Source organism: Hypanus sabinus, chromosome 9 (assembly GCF_030144855.1).
Source record: "Hypanus sabinus isolate sHypSab1 chromosome 9, sHypSab1.hap1, whole genome shotgun sequence".
NCBI lineage: Eukaryota > Metazoa > Chordata > Chondrichthyes > Myliobatiformes > Dasyatidae > Hypanus > Hypanus sabinus.
In genome coordinates, this window is record NC_082714.1 from 137531213 (window position 1) to 137551209 (window position 19997).

The following is a 19997-nucleotide window of genomic DNA, read 5'->3' on the forward strand; positions in this document are numbered from 1 at the left end:
ATGCCTTTGGACTGTGGGGAGAAAACAGGGGAATGTGGAGGAAACTCATGGCTTCTAGAGCAGATTGTGATAGAGCCCACTAGGGGATTAGCTATTCTGGATTGGGTGTTGTGCAATGAACCAGAATTGATTTGAGAGCTTAAGGTAAAGGAACCCATAGGGGTCAGTGATCATAATATACAGTAATAGAATCCATAATATAATAGAATATAATAGAAGTCATTGGGTATTTTTAATGCAGAGGTTGATAGATTCATGATTAATTAGTGTATGAAGGGATATGGGGAGAAGGCAGGAGATTGGGGCTAAGATGGAAATGGATCAGACGTGATGAAATGGTGGAGTGGACGTGATGGACTGTATGGCCTATTTCTGCTTCTATATCTCATGGTCTTAAGACTAGCAAAATGGCTCACACCAGAAGTGAATGACAAATAAATTAAAATGGAATTGGACACTTGCTCTGCTGTTTCAATTGTCCCATAGAATGAATTTGAATGGCATTTCAAAGATACTGAACTGAAGTCTGCAGATATCCAAACTAAGACCTTATAATGGAGAAAAGCAACTCTTGTGGGGATGACATTTGTAACAATGACATACAACAACAAAAAGCCACACTGGGCTTGCAAGACAACAAGCATTGTGGAGCCATGTTTGGCTGAGACAACCACAACTCATATAGAGATCCATCCTGCCCTAAGAGTAAACTGACAGTGAATTAAGAAAGGTACTGGATAATGCATAGCAGTGTTCAAAGGTGATATTAAAAAAAAACTCAAATATATTAAAGGCAAAATGAAAATGCCACACCCAAGTTTACAAAGCCCATCTGGTTCCTTATACCATCCATGATAAAGCAGCTATTAAACTAGATCACATGGGGGCTGAAAGAATTCTTTCCAAGGTTGAGTGGAACCCATGGGCAATGCCAGTGATCCCAGAGGCCAAGAGGAATGAGTGTTTCAGATCTGTGGTGATTTTAAGGTCACCATTAACCCATTATTGAAAGTAGATCAACACCCTCTCCCACAGGATAGAGGATTGTTATGAGTGATAATAGTCAACACCCCATAGCCATTGCATCACATTCTATTACTGCTGCAAGAAAAATTATGCACAAATTGTCAGAGAAAACTTTTGTCTGGTTTAGAGTGTATAGCATTTCAACTAATACCTGTATGGGAGAGAGTTTACCCTCATTGCTGATCATCAACTACTGGTGTCCATTTTCAACTCGCAGAAGGGTGTTCCACTAACAGCAGCAGTGCGAATGCAGAGATGGGCTGTATCTTAGAGGACACAATTATATAATCGAATTCAAGAGGACAACTAATCATGGCAATGGTGATAGATTGCCCCATTTACCTTTGGAAAAGGAACTACTTGAAAAATTTGCAGAAGAGAACTTTACTCCCTGAAGCAAATCATAATTTTCCATACTACAGCAGAGATGATTCAAAGGTAAACCAGAAAAGACCCCACCTTGACTCAGGTCAACATGGCAACCCAAATTGATTGAAATATGCAGCCAGATTTCCAGTTCCCTCATTTTTACCTGCAACAGGATGAACTTAGCCTTAACGTAGCTTCCCTTGTGTGGAGATTGAAAGTTGTTGTACCATCTAAGCTGAGAGTTACATGCCAGTCATCTAAGTGTGGTCAAAATGTAAGAATTGACTTGAAGTTTTGTGTGGTGGCCTGGGATAAATCAGCATGCCATGCACTGTTAATGATGCTCATAAGTCCAGATGATGACAAGAACAGCACCTCTCCATTCCCAGGAATGGCCTGCATTGCCCTGACAGAAGATTCATGGGGATTTTGCTTGAGCATTCCTAGGCAAAAAATTCTTGGTAGTTGTTGATGCTGCAACAAAGTGGCCAAGAGTGTTCCCAATAGCCTCAGCTACAACTTGCACACAGTTGATGTGTTGAGAAGACTCTGCTAAAGGACTGGTGTTCCAGAACACTTGGTCAGTGACAATGGACTAGTCTGTTGCAGAACAGTTTCAGCCATTCCTGAAAATTCATGGAATAAGACATATTTTATCTACAGCATGCCACCCAGCTACAAATTGCTTGGTGGAGTGGTTTGTCCGGGGTCTAAAGAATGCATTGTGTGCAATGCAAGCAGAACACTCTTCACAAACATTGAATTAGAAGCTTGCCAATTTCCTCCTTGCATATGGTAATGCAGCACACACAACCAACAACTCACTAGCTATGCTGTTACTGGGTCATCACTTGCGCTCATACTTGGATCTCCTAAACTCAACCTCAGAAGGAGTATGCAGGACAAACAGCTGAGTCAAATTGAGGGCTTCTCAAGCAAGGAGGGTCAATTCCTGGACAAGCAGTCCTGGCAAGGAAAAGAGTAAAAATCAAATGTAGGTATTTGGAAATAATTAGGAGAGAACTGGATCACCCTCCTGCACAGTGGAGATTGCATCTGATGTCATCAGGAGAAGACTCATCAATCAGTTGAGGAGATCAGAGTGAATTGTTACAGAACAAAGGTGTCCAGAGTTGTCAGAACCACTTTCTGCAGTCACAGAGTCAATTCCTACAGGCAGCATGGAGGAAGCCTCAAAACCTGAGACTGCTTCACAGTTGCAAACCTCACCTGCCAGAGTGATCCCCCTTGTCAGGAAAGACATTATGCCACATGAGTAAAAAAGCCTCTACAGCGAGTAAATCTTTAGGCCTGCATGGGACAATTTAAAATATACTAAGCTGTGGATGTCTATATAGTAGGTATAGTGTATGTATATAGATGAATTATGTAAATAACAAAAAATGCTCAAACAATATTTTTACAATATTACTCTGACATATATATGTTTGAGTAATATTGTAAATATAATGTTTTGAGCATTCTTTGTAGTTTACTTAATTCATTACAGGTTATATGTAAAAGTATGTGAATGGCATACATCATCACACCACCACATCATTAATGCACACCTCACTAAAGTAAAGAACGAAGTAGACATGCATGATCTCCCAGCTCCATATTTTTCTTTCAATTAGTTTTTTATGTTTTGGAGTTACAAAACTTAACACTCCCTACTCCTGGATTAATGAATGTGCAGCAACACTCAGAAAGTTCAAGCCATTCAGGACAAAGCTGCCTACTAGATTGATTGCTATCCACCACCATCATACAATGGTTACAGAGTGCATCATCTACCACATGGATTGTGGTAACTCAGCTTGACCACCCAAGACTTCATCTATGTCAAGGACAGTGCTTGATGGCATGGAAATACCACTAACTTCAGTCACACATCATCCTAAATTGAACATATATCATAGTATTTTCAGCATAATTTAGTCTAAATTCTGCAACTGCCTACCCAATAGTACTATGGGAATCATAAACACGAGAAAATCTGCAGATGCTGGATATACAAAGCAACAGACACAATGCTGGAGGGGCTCAGCGGGTCAGGCAGCATCTCTGGAAAACAGTAAACAGCCAATATTTTGCACCAAGACCATTCCCCAGGACTCACTGGGAGTCCTATGGGAATATCTCCTTCGGATTTAGCTGCAGCAGTTCGGAAAGGCAGTCCATTCTTGTTTTCTGAAGGAAATGTTCACCTTGCCAGTACAGTATTGATCCTGAAGAGTGGGACAAAAAGATTCTCCAACCTAACTGGTTAAGGCATAGTTGTTACTGTCTGTTAGTATTTTGCTGTAGAACTCCAGCATGACATTCTTTCTTTTCCTGTACTTTCCCACTTCCACATAATCATTATCCCTCTCTCAAAACACTTTCAAACGACACAAATGGGAGCCAATTCTTATTCACTATGCAAAGCAAACATTGGAGTGAATCCTCTTTTAGGATTCACTTAAATGTGCTGACATTTTCATAGCATAAGTAAATCTGAGAATTAAAATGGTATGTGAAAGCAATCACAAGTCTAATATTAAAAGTTGATAGAGACTATACTTGTTCGCTTGCACAAACAGCTTTTTCATCATCCCTGAGGTCAATATTTATTTTTAACTTGGATTTTTCATGGTAAAATGAGTCTTGTTACAGAAACACTTAGGAAGCTCACGAGGCTAGCTGACTGTTGTGACAGGCTAAAATGTTCATCTCATTCATGAACCTTTACAGAAAGTAGAAAGTGTTGGAGATATGCATTAGCTCAATTCAGATTTGCAGCTATCCAGATTGCATTCTAACCTATGATGTTTTATTTTTATTCGAGATGGCTTAGAATTATATCTCCTCTGTAAATGTCAATTTTGATCTTCACACCAATCCTGTCCTAACCCTGCATGGCTATACTTACACATTCACAATAATCTCAATTCACTAGCACATACATAATCTACCACATCTCTCTCACACAGTCACACACACAATAAAATCTTACATAAACAGCAACAACTCTTCCCGTTTCTCAAACCCATTCTCATCCTGATTTGGAAATAGTCACTAGTCCTTCATATTGCTGGGTATAAGTACCAGAAATCTCCAACCAACGGCTCTGTTCACGCCCCTTCAACAGTAGATCTGTAGTTCAAGCGGATTACTCACTAGCTCTCAATTAGGGTGGACAATAAATTTGCCCTTGCCAGCAAATCCCAGATCCCAAAACACAACTTTAAAAATCACAGCAAAAACACAAATAGCACATCACACACATTGCCCCACAAGTGACCTCCCATCCACCCATGCACATTACTTCACCTCATCCTGTCGCACTCATTTTCACAACCAGCAAGGCGTGCTCACCCCACCCATCCTGTTAGAGAGAGAGAGAGAGGGAGGGAGGGAGGGAGAGAACACGATAGTTGTTACTGAATGGTCAGTTCAAATTCCCATGTTGCTTGGGAATTTCAAGCAATTAAATAAATCTGGAATAAAACGTGTCAGTAAGCAATACAATGAAATCAAAAGTTTGTTTAAAGACATTTCACTGGTGTGTGCCTTTCCACTGAATATATGAAGCAACAGGGTGAGATTGAGGTATTATCATGCGCATAGAAGGTTTGGGTGCGGCTGCTAATGTGTGTGAGGGGTTACTTACTTGTGCTACACGAAGAACACTGATCATTATCAGTAAATTTGATCCAGGTATGACGCCAGAAATTCAAGGCGCTAACTCTTAGCTGCCTTCTCTGTTCATGGACAATATTTAACTACTGACCATTACAAGTAACATCCATATCCCGTGAATGACTGAAGGAAATTAAAGACCCCTCCACACACACAATGCTCAACGCCACCTAATATACTCACATACAGCTATAATGCTGTATCTTTGCAATAACCATATTCCACAACTACACAACGTATTGAGCGTCTTCTTCCACAAAAACATCTTCTCTTTCCGCTGTACATAATGCTCTTCCCCACCCTCCGACACACATATGCACAAGTAGATCCTCCATCAGTCACCCATCTAACACAAACATATATCCAGGTATGTCGTAAACATATTTCTGTTTTCGCTTTCCAAACAGACGCGTGTTTGATTTTTGAATCATAAGACCGATTAAGAAAGTGAGGAAATAGCATTATGATTTAGCTCTGAAATATTTGGAGCACAGTATCGAATCATCTTTGGGTAATTAGTTTCAGGGTTTTAACTGTGGTGTCTGGCGCCACCCTCTGAGGAAAAGGGGCAAAAAAACACTTAGTTTGAAAATAAGGTTCTTTAACAATAAAGTGTATTTGCTAAGTACATTTGGGATTTAATTCAACTAATGCTTGTTCAGCTGTGATAGACAAAAAAAACGAGGCCGATATAGAGAAAATCTGCAGATTCTGGATATCCGAGCAACGCACGCAAAATGTTCTGCCGAAGGGTGTCGGCCCGAAACGTCGACTGTACGCTTTTCCATAGATGCTGTCTGTCCCGCTGAGTTCCTCCAGCACTTTTTGTGTGAGGGGGATACATTAGTGCATTTTGAATGCACTTAGTTAGCTTAGAAATCAATTTTTAAACTTTATTGACTTGGAAGAACATATACATTTTTAAAAAATAACACTAGATATGAGCCAGATATGTGTGAACAGAGATTTAAAATAAGGACCCTGGTACAACTCGTAAAAGTGCAGAGCAGCGGATAACCGATGCATTCCGTGCTAATCGGAAACTACATGCATCTCTCTGCTTGAGTAACGTGCAACGATTATTTGCGTTTTTCAAAAGAAGCAAAGGTACTATAAAAAGAACAATTCCGAGAGATCAAATCGCCAGCACGCAACACTGATTAGTTAGTAATGGAAGAGGCTGCTCCCACAGTGCAGAAACTGGATTTTCCTTTCCGTGCGAGAACAGCCGTGTATTCAGAATCAACACCAAATTGGCTAAACTTTAAAATAATATCGATACAAGAGTATTGTGCTTACAATCCATTGTAAGCATACAAACTACTTGAAATCCGCGAGCATTTTCCTCAAATTAAAATGGTTTTACTTAGACGTATAGATTCACTCATTTGGACCTGAAAGGATAACTGGTTGTCTCTTAATAGATGCTTCTTAATCTACTACTGTATTTCCAGCGTTGACAGGAGCTGGTCTCTACCGCATTTGAAACAGACACGGGGGCCGGGGGGAAACAATCACTTTACACACTGTTAGATTTTGGGGGAAACTATAAACCTCTACAATGCATCCGTCTCCTTTATTTTATCGAGGGGTGATGTCATTTATAAATTGTTTGGCCAGTTATTTGACCTCCTTATATTGATGTAGACATGGATTTCCGATTAGTTCGTTCTGCCCAAATGAAACAAGTATATTCATAACGACATGTAAGGAAAAACAAATATTTAAATTCGCCCATATTCAGTATCAGTAAAGCTTATTTCATTTAATATTAATTTTGATTATTCTTTTTTAATTATATTTTGCCATCAAAGAGAAACTTTGCACACAGTAGAAGCTGGGTGAAATCTAGCGTTCCAGTATTTCAGATTTTCAGCTGTTTTTAGTTAAATTTGCTTTCACTTTGCTGGTACCCAGAGCAGAATGTTGGTTGATGCTGAAATCATCTGCGCCAGCAAACCGAAACCTTTCCTTCCTTAACATCTCAAAGAATTGCAATATCTCCCAGAACTGCAATAAACTAGTTCGTACGTTTACTTTTAAAAAAGGGAAATAAACTGACTTCGAGGGTGCACTAAACAGAGTATAGGGCGTGGGTGATGCAAGCTTTACGCGAGGAAGTGCGGACACACCACAAGCTGTTGCGGTCTGGCAGCAGGCAACCCCTCACCCCGTTCTTTCTCTCCCTCCCTCCCTTTCTCTCCCTCTCTCCCTCTCCCTCTCTCTCTGACGCGGAGCCGTACCAATTGCAAGTCCATAGAGTTGAGGCGCATGCGCAGCGGCTTCGTGCCAGCTGCCCTGGGTATCGATCCGAGACTAAAAAAAAACGGATTGTGCTTTAGTGAAAGAAACGAGTGATACGCCGAATTTTAATGAAAAATCCGTGAGTATTATCCTCATGGTTGTTCGCTGATCTGTTCGGGTGTGTTTTCTGGAGGGGACTTTTGCACACGCAGTGTAAGAGATGTATGTGCTGCATAAGTCTTCCTTTTGTCGTGCGGCTCAATCTACTCAATAGTAGCAGCAAGTAATCTGTTCAGGCGTCTGTATGACCAGTTATAAACATAATACTTAAAAGGAAAAGCCGAGCGCTGTGTTGTAGTGAACCTTTACCAGTTTCCTGATTATGTTGTGCTTCATGTAACGTTTCTTGTGCTTTGTAACCTGGCATCGTGAAATGTTGAAGGCTCGCGTGTGCAGTTGCTCCGTGTTCCTGGACTGTAACAGCACCAATTTTTGGTTTGAAAATCGCGGCCATTTGCCATTCGCTCTATTTTTTTTTGCCCTCAGTTTTCTCAGTTTGAAAACTGAAATTGACAAATCGGCGGTGTGTCAAGTTACAGGGTTCAAGTTAAAAGGGGGGGACGCATCGGATTTCTGAGTTGCCACACTTTGCATGCTTGAAGCTTTCTCCTCCCTGTTGCTTCTTGCTGCCGGAGTCCAACGCGCCTCCCCACCCGAGGCTGCAGACAGATGTAGGGAGGCGCATCCTGGTTGTTGCTCGGCGTGAGGCACCGGGTGCTTCCCACACCTGCGCGACGAGCCCCGCATCTGTCAAAAGAGCCCGCGTCTCCCATCTGTGACCCCAGCTCCGTGTTTGGGAGCCCTCACCTCCCGCACCTGCGGCGAATGGCCGGTGTGGAGGTCCCTGCATGCCCCCTGCATCTGTTCTCCCAGCTCGGTGTCAGCGACCCGGCGCCTCCCGCAGCTGTCGACAGACGTACCTGTGAGACCCTGCGCGCCTCCCGCATGTATGGATGCGGGTCGATGTCGGGAACCTCGGCTGCAGGTCGGGATGCAGACCACCCTCAGTAGACCCTTTTCGTCGCTTTTGCACCGGGTTCCGCAGCGTGTCTTGCACTTAACGCCTTGGAGTACATTCGCACTACATGTTCAGTCTCTCGGATCGCGTGCACCGCTTGCATGCCGAGCGACCTGTCCATTTATAATCCAAATCGTCCCATGCTTGCTGCCCTAAAACGCTTTTTCCTTCATTTGCTGAATGTTGTGAAAACTGAGATTAATATATGCCAGCTAAAATATTATGCCTGGTAGGTAGAAAGATGCACGATAAGAATAGTGTTTTATAGAGGTGAAAATCTCACTAGAAATTATAGTTTTTCATTTAGATGCTGTAAAGATCCAACACAAATTTATGATACAACAAATTCCTGTAGTATCGAGTTTTCTGTTTAGACAATCTGTCGAAATTGAGTATGAATGGTTTTTATACCAGTTCTGAGATGACTGCCAGTGGGGGAAATTCTTTAGGAATGGTGATCATTGCACATCAGCTATTAGAGATCTATTCTGAAAAGACCCTTCATTTGGGCCTCCTAGTTATTGAACCAATAGGGAGATTGGAGACCAGTCTTTGCAGATGAGCAAATAGAAACAGGCACTTAATTTTGTCCACATCTTTTACTTGGCACTTTGATTTCTTCTCTCTTTGACCTCTCATTCCCCTCATGTCCTTCTTAGAATAACTGCCATCTTCAGCTGTCTGCCCAGAAGCTCCTTAAGCTTCCTTCCCATTATTCACTCTTAGCACCTACACTGAGCTCTCAGTGATCCTACCATCAGCCCACCCTACCCCCACCGACCAGCTACTGGCTGCTCACTCTGCTCACTGCTGCCATTCTCCCATCCCACCCATTGCATACTCATAACTACTATCTTCATAAAGCCTGTGACCTAGCCTACAACCCCAGAGCTTTCCTGTGAACAGGAGAATTTTAATTTGCCCATCCAGTGCAGCCATTGATTGGTAGGTAGACTCCTGTCTCCTGGTGTTCCATGGTTGGATGGTGAGTCCAGGGTGCTGATTTGCCAGCTTGAGCTGTTTTAAATACACATTCAACATTTACTTGAGAACACTCTTGTAACTAGTTATTGCATCTGATTGTACAATACGGGCTGTCATCAAGCATACCCAAAAGGTACATGCCATGTGATGTATCTCTTTTTGGGATTACTGTTGGTATGATTGCTTCTTAATTGAATTTAAATTATAAATGCTCGCAATGTGATGATGAGATGAAGAGAAATAAATTGCAGATAATGGTTATTTTGCTCACCTTGGTGGGGTCTTAACACAGTGTCTATGGAGTGGATGTTTTCTTTTGCTTGAAAATCTTAGTACTGAACTGGCTTCGTGATTGTGGGCTCATTTCCTGGGATTCTGCAGTTCGTGTTCAGTGTATTATATGTTTACTTTTTAATTGGTTGTATGATTTGGTCTTTTATAGCACATTAGATGTTTGTTAGTCTTTGTTGTGTGAGATTTTCTTGGATTCTGTGGTGTTTCCTTGTTTTGTGGCTGCCTGCGAAAAAGTGTATCTCAAGGTTGTATACCATATGCATACTTCAATAATAAATTTTGAACTTTGCAAATCTAGAAATAGTGGTCACTGTTTAAAATCAAGAAGTCGCCTTTTCAAATTGCTGAGACACAGTTTTCTCTTGAGGGTCATGAGTCTATAGAACTGCTCCTTCAATTTCAACGGAAGCAATGGTTTTGAGTAGTTTTGAGGCAGGGTTAGATAGATTCTTGATAAGCCACAGGGTGAAAGGTTATCCAACATAGGTTCAGTTTTGAGGTTGTAGTCTGATCAGTTATGATGTTAATGAAAGGTAAAAATCAAAAACAAACTGCTGATGATACCGGTCTGAAAAAAAAACAGAAAATGCTGGAAACATTTAACAATTCAGGCAGCATCTGTGGAAAGAGAATTAGATTTACTATTTTAGGTTGCAGATATTTCATCTGCACTGGGAAAGGGTGTTGCATTTGGCATTCACAATGTTATCCCCCACACTGGAGAAAGAAAATGCAGATTAGCTGACTACTTTGTGGAACACCTTCGCTCAGTCTGCAGTTTCCATTTACTTGTCACTTAAGTTTTACATTCCACCAGCACTCTGATCAATCTTACACCTGGGCACATCAGATCCTTTGTGGTTCATTTTCAAAAACAACTTCAGATAGCTCACTCCCTCTGTTAGTATTAAATTGGTCATTTCTGCCATAGGTCAGTGTGGTGAACTATGTGCCTGTCTGGACACGCCCCCTTCTGACTGCTCCTGTGGCTCCTCCCACAGGCCCCTGTATAAAGGCGATCGAGGTCTGATCCTCTGCCTCATTCTCCAGGATGTAATATGATAGTCACTCACTGCTTGTTCCTTCTTCAGTCAATAAAAGCCGATATCTCGCCTTACGTCTCAGAGTGAGTTATTGATGGTGCATCAGTCAGCCAGCTATCACTGAACTAGCAACTACGTTGTGAAACCTGCAATTTTCATTTGAAATATTGAATTGTTTTTGCAATTGAACAAAGAAGATCCCTTCATATTATCCTTGAGAAAAAGTAGGGTTATCTTATGTATTGGACAACAGTGAGAAATGCATTAAAATATTGCTGACTGTGGAAGCTTTTTATGTGAAAATTAGTTATTTGTTCCCTACATTGCAATGGTGACTAAGTTTCATTAGCTGTTAGATGTTTTCGGGTTTTTTTAGCGTATTGCTCCAGTCAGCCAGCCATTCTTGTCTGGCGCGTGGTGTCAGGATTAGTCCCCTTTCAGATTAACTGGGTCACGATATGAATGTTCCTGACTCAACCTTTGTTTTTTTTACGAGGCTGAGTGGCTAGCTCGACGCTAAACCCAGCATGGATGGAAAGCGTGCTCCGGGTTGGCTCGAGTTGGATTTGAACTCGGAACCTTCGCTCCAGAGTCTGGCGCTGATGCCATTGTGTATTAGGTAATCAAATGATATGTAAACAAAAATATGTTTATTTCTTTAGATGTGACAAATCTAGCCTGCAATTTCCAAATGAGTACTCAATATTTGCTAACTTTGTCTTCACTAAAGAAACATTTTCACAAAAAAGTTGTTCTACCCTTGTAACCAAAGACGATTATTGTCTCAGAAAAGCAGGTGGGATAACCAGTGTCACATGATGATATTGGTCAATTCTGTAAAAAGTATTACAGCACTTGAGTGTAACAGCATTATGATGAAAGAGATACCAACTTCTTATAGGCACTGTTTCCAGAGACATAGGATTTCATTTCCACTATACTTTAAAATATTTTCTGTAAGTAGATTTGTTTTTTTTAAATTTTCTGTCTTGTAAGAACAAAAGATACTGAGAGCATTGAGCAAAATAAAGGAAGTGCTGAGCCAGATATTCTGAGGAAACTGAAATAAAACAAACTGTATTACTGTATTAGCTATTTACAACATACAGTGCTCAAAGATTTGTACAAGCCAGCTTCTTCCATATAATGTCCACTGTGTAGACAGAAATGATAGAACAAAGTTAAGAAGTCTATTTTAATATCAATTATCAATACTTGGAAGTTAAAATATGTCTTTGGAATGAGCATATTGGCTAATTTTCTTTTAAAATGTTGAAATAGTTGCCTGACTTGTTAAATGTTGCTAGTCTTTTTTGTTTGACTTTTCCTTTAGATTTCTAACATCTGCCCTCCTTGTTTTGTATTCACATGATTTCATTTTTTAACCAATTCTTTTCAATTATTAGCTTTTTGCTATCAAGTATAATCAATAGTCATGAAATAAGTTGTTTTGCAGCTGTACATGGCAATACATAATAGTAAATAAAACTAAATTACTCTAACAAGAAATAAATAGCGGAGTAGTATATATGGATTAATTTTCCATTCAGACATCTGATGTGGGAAGGGAAGAAGCTGTTCCTGAAATGTTGAGTGTGTGTGCAATGAAAAGAGAGCATGTCCTGGGTGGTAAGGATGCATAATAATGGATGCCATCTTTTCTGAGGCATCGCCTTTTGAAGGTGTCCTTGATGTTGTGGAGACTACTGCCCATGATGGAGCTGGCCTTGGCAGTGTGAAGACAAAAATGGATCTGTTTATCATTTCAGATGTATAATCCATCCTGTTAAATCACTTGCACAATTTCTCCAACATTAAATTTTATGTTTGATTGCACAATTTGTGTTGCAGCAGCATTGGTCTCACTAGTAGATTGTGTAATGCCTAAGCCTCTCCATTGCTTATTTCTGATTAATCAGAGGGCTTGTTCATCTGAAAATTGATGTTATAAGAATTCATTCTAGTATTGCAAGAAATCAGAACTTGTTGCATCTGATTAATATTGATTTTATATTAATATTGATTAATATAATTATATCACTTCACTTTCAAGTTTTAATATTTTTGATAACTTACTGATTTAAAATGAATAACAAAACCACTTACGATATAAATCTCCCCTATATCCAGTGCTCCCTGCACTACTACATACCGGTCATCTTTCCTTTATCCCCCACCTCACTTCCCTCCCCCTCCTACCCTAGCTCAGAGCTGCAGGATCTCAACCTGAGATATTGACACATCCCTTTCATTTCCATGGATGCTGCCTGATCTGTTGAGTTTTTCTTGCAGTTTAGTTTTTGTTCCATTTATAGCATAACTTTGCTGGAGTGAACTTCACATTGCTTTATTACTTCAGCTCTGCCGATATTTTCTCAACTAAAAGTTCTCACCAAACATTCAGCTTAATGCTACCTTGAAGTAGTTATTATTTTCTAAAGCATTCTATAGAAATATGAGGTTAATTATTTAAAATAAACATCTACATAGTTCTTGGTTATGTTTTTGGTACCACCCATTTGCAAACTTAAAGTCATATTACCTGCTAAAATGAAGTATTAATATCTCACTGTTGTCATTGATTTCACATCTCAATAACATGCAATAACAAATCAGTCAGAAAAATGTTAGCTAAAGAAAGTAACAAGTTTCAGTTTGAAACTTAGGTTGCTTTTACAAGAGTATTGAGATTGAGAGCCTTTTAAGGCTCAGAGTGAACCTTAGGAATTTAAATTATAACTATGAAATGTGGGACAAAGAAAGAGATGCACAATTCTCTGATGTTGTAGGGTCTTAGAGAGATTATAGAAATGGGAAAATGGGAATTGGTTTATTATTGTCACACGCAGTACATCAAGGTGGTACAAAGGAAAAGAGTAATTCAATGCAGAATGTAGAGAATATAAAGTGCAATGTAGGCAGACAGTAAGTGCAAACCCAAGAAGAGGTATATTGTGAGGTCAAAAGTCCATCCTGTTGTACCAGAGTGCCGTTCAATTTTCTTACAACAGCGATATAGAAGCTGTCCTTGGGCCTGGTGGTAAATGCTTTCATGCATCTTCTGCCCAAGGGAGGGAGGAAGAACAGCGAATTCCCAGGGTGTGAGGATTTTCTTTATTAGTTTGGCTGCCTTTCAGAGGAAGCAAGAAGTATAGATGTAGATATCAGGAAATTACTATAATAGATGGATGAACATTTTGAATTGAGAATTTGGTGCAGCCAGAAGCTAATATAAATTATGGACAGTTAGTGCAGGATATGGCACTGACCAGATTTTTGGTTGGGCTGAAGTTTATAGAGATTGTACTTATAATCATATAATTATTAGAAGTTCTCTAAACAGTAGACTAGATTAATTTACTTGTCACTGTATCAGTTTTAATTGTTTCTTTCAGAAATACAGTGCAGTATTGATACATTTGTAACAAGAGTGCAAAACAATTTCACAACTATTTATACAACACACAAAAAATGCTGATAGAACACAGCAGGCCAGGCAGCATCTATAGGGAGAAGCGCTGTCGACGTTTTCCCCCTCCCCCCCACTACTTTCAAATCTCTTACTATCTTTCCTTTCGGTTAGTCCTGACAAAGGGTCTTGGCCCGAAACGTCGACAGCGCTTCTCCCTATAGATGCTGCCTGGCCTGCTGTGTTCTACCAGCATTTTGTGTGTGTTGTTTGAATTTCCAGCACTTGCAGATTTCCTCGTGTTTGCTCACAACTATTTATTATTTGTTTGTGATTTTGATTCAGCTTATTGGATGAATTTAGTATTTTTCATTGTAAATGCTCAATTTATTGCAAAATGCTACACTGTTTAAAAGAGCAGTGCTTGATTTTGTTTTGATTTTAGCTGCCCAGTTGCAATTCAAAGTCAACACAGATGATATACTGATTGGGAATTGTTGTATTGGTTTTGTTGTTTACACAAACAAGATAAACACCTTGAAATACAAAAAAATAAAGTGAATTAGCACAGAAGTGAATTAGCAAGTGCTTTGGGAGAAATGAAAAAACACTAATTTCAATGTCCAGATAAAGCTGACCACAAAACATCTAGTAGTTTAATTTATAGCCAAGATTGTAGAATTACAAGTTATTATGAATAGCAGCAAGAATCATTTGTCGTTGCCTGTGAGGACTTTGTACATTCTCTTTGTGGTGGTGTGGGCTTCCTCTGGGTGCTTCACTTTCCTCCCATAGTCTAAAGATGTGTTATTTGGTAGGTTTATTGTCCGTTGTAAATGATCCCGTGATTAGGCTAGGGTTAAATGGGTTGGGGGAGTTGTTGGGTAGCACAGCTCAAAGGGTTGGAAGGACCTATTCTATGCTGTATCTCAATAAATTAAAAAAAAACTTGCTCTTATACAAAAAGATTAAAGCAGAAAATAACCCAAAGTGAGTTTGCAAAGGGATGGCATTTAATCATGGTCTGCAAGTGCATAAGACCCAGACTGAATGTGGTGGGTAAAGATGCAACTGCTCATGATGTAACAGTTGAAAGTGAATCTATTGACAGAAAATTCAGAGGATCAGCAAGTCATAATGGTGAACAAAAGGAGGTTGGTGCAAACTTCATGCAATACCAGAAGTCAAAATTGAAACTATGTGACTGGATTTTTGAGCATTTTTTAGCATTCACACCATGGAACTTGAAAGACCATATATAAAGATATAAAGAAATACTAGTGGGTGCAGATTATCAATAGATCTCAACACCAATGTCTGTGTTCATGGTCAAGATGTGTGGTCATCTCAGATGTACATTAAGCTATTTTAACTCCATTCACGTTAATTCTTATTCACACACTGATTTGTCTGATCGTGGCTTTTCCACTATGAGGATAATTGCTCAGTAGTTTATTATTGTTGTATGCAGTGAGATACAGTAAAAATTGTTTTACATGCTGTCCATACAGATAATTTCAAAATAGAGGTTTTTAAAAAAATTACCAGGAAAGTTGTTGAAGGCAGAGCAGTGGACGTTGACTAGATGGACTTCAGCAAGGCATTTGACAAGGTCCCATGTGGGAGATTGGTCAAGTAGGTACAGTCGCTTGACATTCAAGATGAGGTATTAAATTGAATTAGGCTTTGGTTTTGTGGGAGAAGTCAGGGAGTGGAGGCCTTTAACTAGTGGACTGCTGCGCGGATCAGTGCTGAATCCATTGTTGTTGTTTTATCTATATCAATGACCTGGATAAGAATGTGGTTAACTGGATTAGCAGATTTGCAGATGACACCAAGAATGGGGGTGTAATGGACATCAAGGAAGGCTATCATTGCTTGCACCACAATCTGGATCAACTGGAAAAATGAGCTGAAAAATGGCAGATAGAATTTAATGCTGACACATGTGAAGTGTTGCACTGGTAAAACCAACCTGGGTACATAGTGAATGGTAGGGCACTGAGGAGTGTGGTAGAACAAAGGGATCTGGGAATAAAGGTCCATAATTCATTGGAACTGAATAGGGTTGATAAGGTTGTAAACAAAGGCACATTAGCCTTCGTAAATTGAGTACAGGTATAAGATGTTTCGTTAAAGTTGTATAAGATGTTGATGATGCCTAATTTGTATTGTGTGTAGTTTTGCTCACCTGCCTATAGGAAAGATGTAAATAAGATTGAAAGCATACAGAGGAGATTTAAAAGGATGTTGCTGGGTCTGGAGGACCTGAGTTACATAGAAAGATTGAATAGGATGGGACTTTATTCCTTTGAACATAGAAGATTGAGAGGAGAATTGATAGAGGTAAACTAAATTTGGGGGTTTGGGGGTTCAGCTCGTGGATAACAACCCAGACTGGTTGAACGAAAAAGCTACAGAATCAGCAATGAGCAATCCCCCATACATCTGTGTGTGACAGTAGTCCTGAGGCTCTACCCGGGACTTGCATAACTGACAGTAAACTGAGAGAAAGCTACTGATGCAAGGAAGGAAGCCGTAAATGTCACCGGAGATGGAGTGCCTTCATTTCTGCTCTAAGTGGGAGTAGCGTAATGGGCAAAAGGATACAAAGTTATGAGAGGTTTGAAATCGTGAAACTTTATTTCATGTCATCAGCAAATGTGGAAATTTTATACTAATTCCAGCCAGTGTTCCACTGTTGAAGGTTAGATTTCAAGCTGCTGCAGCCGGAGATACTTCCTCGTCAAGTGTTTACATCTTCCCACATGGCACAGGATGGACATGTCATTTTATTGAGCTGCTCTGCTATGCTTTACCTTCACAGACAGCTTTACAGAATACAAATTTGTCAAAAAAATGAGCTCCAGCTACTCTGAAAGCCACATCACTTTCAGGTTAGGGTTGATGTTGAGTATCTGCTACTGACTTGGTTCGGCATTGTTCCAATTTATCAAAGCTCCTGTTTTTCCACCAAAAACACGGTTTGAGGATTGTGCCCTCAGATAATCATTGTGCTCAAACCACAAACCATATTTCTAATCACCTCTTGATTATAGACACTTGGCAATTTTTTTTTTGGGGGGGGTGTGTGCGTGCGTGCGTGTGTGTGTGTGTGTGTGTGTGTGTGTGCGTGCGTGCGTGCTTGCTTGCGTGCGTGCATGTGTGTATGTGTGTGTGTGTGTGTGCGTGTGTGTGTAGAGGAGGAACAGAAGATACTCCTGCAGACAGAATCCTGGCAGATTCTCCTTCTTGATCCATATTAGCTATTAAGTTGGGTTTCATGGTGGCACTCAGGTTTCCATGACTAAATCTTTCTCTTCCTCAGTATTGTTGAACCCACACATAAGGCAAATGCAATGCTGGCATTGATTTCAAGAGGACTAAAATATAAAAGGAAGGATGTAATGCTACCAACACATACAAAATGCTAGAGGAACTCAGCAGGCCTAGTAGCATCTATGGAAAAAAATAGTCAATGTTTCGGGCCATTACTGCAAGTTTGTGAAATCATTCTTCAAAGGATATAACACTGAAGCTTTATAAGGTATTGGTCAAACCACATTTGGAGTATTATTAGCAGTTTTAGGCTCCAAATCCAATAAAAGATGAGCTAGTACTGGAGAGGCTATTAACAGCAGAATCGGGCTTGTTTGGCCTATTGAGTATGCTCTGCCATTCCATTATGCTGATCTATCATCCTTCTCAACCCCTTTCTCCTGCCTTCTCCCTGTAACCTTTGACACCCTAACTAACCCTAACTAATCAAGAACCTATCAATCTTCGCTAAAAGCAGGTTCAAAAAAGGTATGTAAGAATGATGCTGGGAATGAAAGGGTTAACATGTGTGAAGTGTTTGATGGCTCTGGGCCTGTACTCACTGGAGTTTAGAAGAACAAGAGGTGATTTCATTGAAACTTAGCAAATATTGAAAGGTCTCTATAGAATGGGCATAAAGAGGATATTTCCAGTAGTGGGAGAGTCTGGGACCAGAGACCACAGCCTCAATATATACGCACGTGCCTTTGGAACAATGAAGATACCATTAGTGATATCCATAAAATGCCCTAAATTCACTGGAAAGATAAGCTAACCAATATTAGTTCTCTATACCAAACCTCAATCCCTGCTTTTGAGGTCTTAGTTGTGCTCAGTTAGTTATGTTTTATTGGTAATGTTAATTGTTAATGTGCCTGACTCTAAACTTCTGGGGACACGTTCCATTCCAAGTTCTGTAGAAGAGAATATCATGCAGATGTTTTAAATGATTATAGGATGTGCCCAAAGTGTTCTTGATAAAAATGCAGCTCCCCATTAACTCTGAGGAATCTCAGGACAAAAATCAGCAGAAGTTGAGAACTGCAGTAGGCTAGATAAAGGCCTGATGCAAATTAGTCCATAGATAGGACAAACAGCAGTATTCTTTTGTGTTGACACTTTGGGTTACCATACTACTTGTGACATCTTGGTTCATGAGATGTTATAATGAAATCCTACATGTTATGAGTAAAAGAGATATAATGTCTTGTAAGACAGATGGAACACAAAAACAGACTTAAGCTTTTGTCAGTGGAGATAAAGGGTGGTTGCCAGTACCAGTGAGTATTGTTTCTTGACACTAAGCAATGATCTGGAAGTTGTGTATCCAATCAGCTTGTAACTGTGGCTTTTGTGGTCTCAAATGGTGGAGTGTTTGCTGTTCTTGCACCCAGTCTGGGAATGGTGACCTGTCTTCCCTGAAAAGCATCAGACGGTTATGATACTAACAAATGTACAGGAGGGATTTCCCATCAGAGCAGGAGTAATACTTTTATGGTAAAGGAGTAAAATGCATGCTTCACTGCATGTGTAATTACGCTAAGACTGGATATCAGTACGGTCATGGACAATGAGCTATGGTGTCAATAACAAAAAGACATTTCAGAGACTTCTATGAATAGTTCCTCAATTGAACAAAGTTATCAGAGGTATAAGAGTCCTTAAGGTGGCAGATTAGACTGAAGAGTAGTGGTATGTTCAGTTGATATTAATTTTCATTTCCGTTCCTTTCTTTCTCCCTCTGCACAATCAGCCACAATGATGTTTTGAAGTGGTGAAAATTGCCTTTTGCCTGAGGTTGAATGCTAAATCTTCTGGTACCTTGTGGTTGAACAACTAGAACCGGTATGCTCTCTTGGTCATGTAAACCGTGAGCACATCAGAAATCTTGATCATCTTACAACTTCTGCTTTCCAATCAAATCAGGTCTGCCACAATCAATAATTACGTCCTGTTTGGTCAGCACACTGCTTTTCAGTATTCCTGTCTTAATTAGACATGCTTACACTTTCGGGTTGAGTCACATATTATGATCTGGAATGGATAGAATATTGAGTGTACTTGGATGAGCTTTGGTCCTCTTCCCAATGAGTAGAGCAACGTTTGCAATACTGTGGTCAGACTAACAATTGGTAATTGTTGTACTAGTGAATATGGAGGGTCTAATACTCGAGTGACAACCAGCTACAGTCTTGATTTCAGTGGGCATTGCCCCAGTATGGAAGGTGTAGGCAACAGGTTCTTTTATGAAATAGACGAGAAAATCTGCAGATGCTGGAAATCTGAACAACACATACAAGAATATCAATGATCAATTAACCAAGATCTGAAGTTTTAGGTTGAGACTCTTTATTAGGATAGAGAAGAGTAAACAGTCGACATTTTGGGCCAAGATCTTCCCAGAATGTCAACTGTATACTTATTTCCATAGATGCAGCCTGGCCTGCTGAGTTCTTCCAGCATTTTGTGTGTGTTCCTTCTATAACATGATTGACCTTACCATAAGATGGATTGTGATTTGCAAACTCCCAAGCTTAGTCAGAAACTC

General features: G+C 40.0%; 1 protein-coding gene across 1 annotated transcript in view; it reads left to right on the top strand.

The window, feature by feature from the left end:
* Positions 1-7254: 7254 nt before the first annotated feature.
* rgs19 (regulator of G protein signaling 19) overlaps positions 7255-19997 on the top strand; it is a 121262-nt gene continuing 108519 nt past the window's right edge. Inside the window, exon 1 of the mRNA XM_059978767.1 lies at positions 7255-7462. The gene's annotated coding sequence lies outside the window, so the exon portion shown is untranslated. The remainder of the gene's footprint in view (positions 7463-19997) is intronic.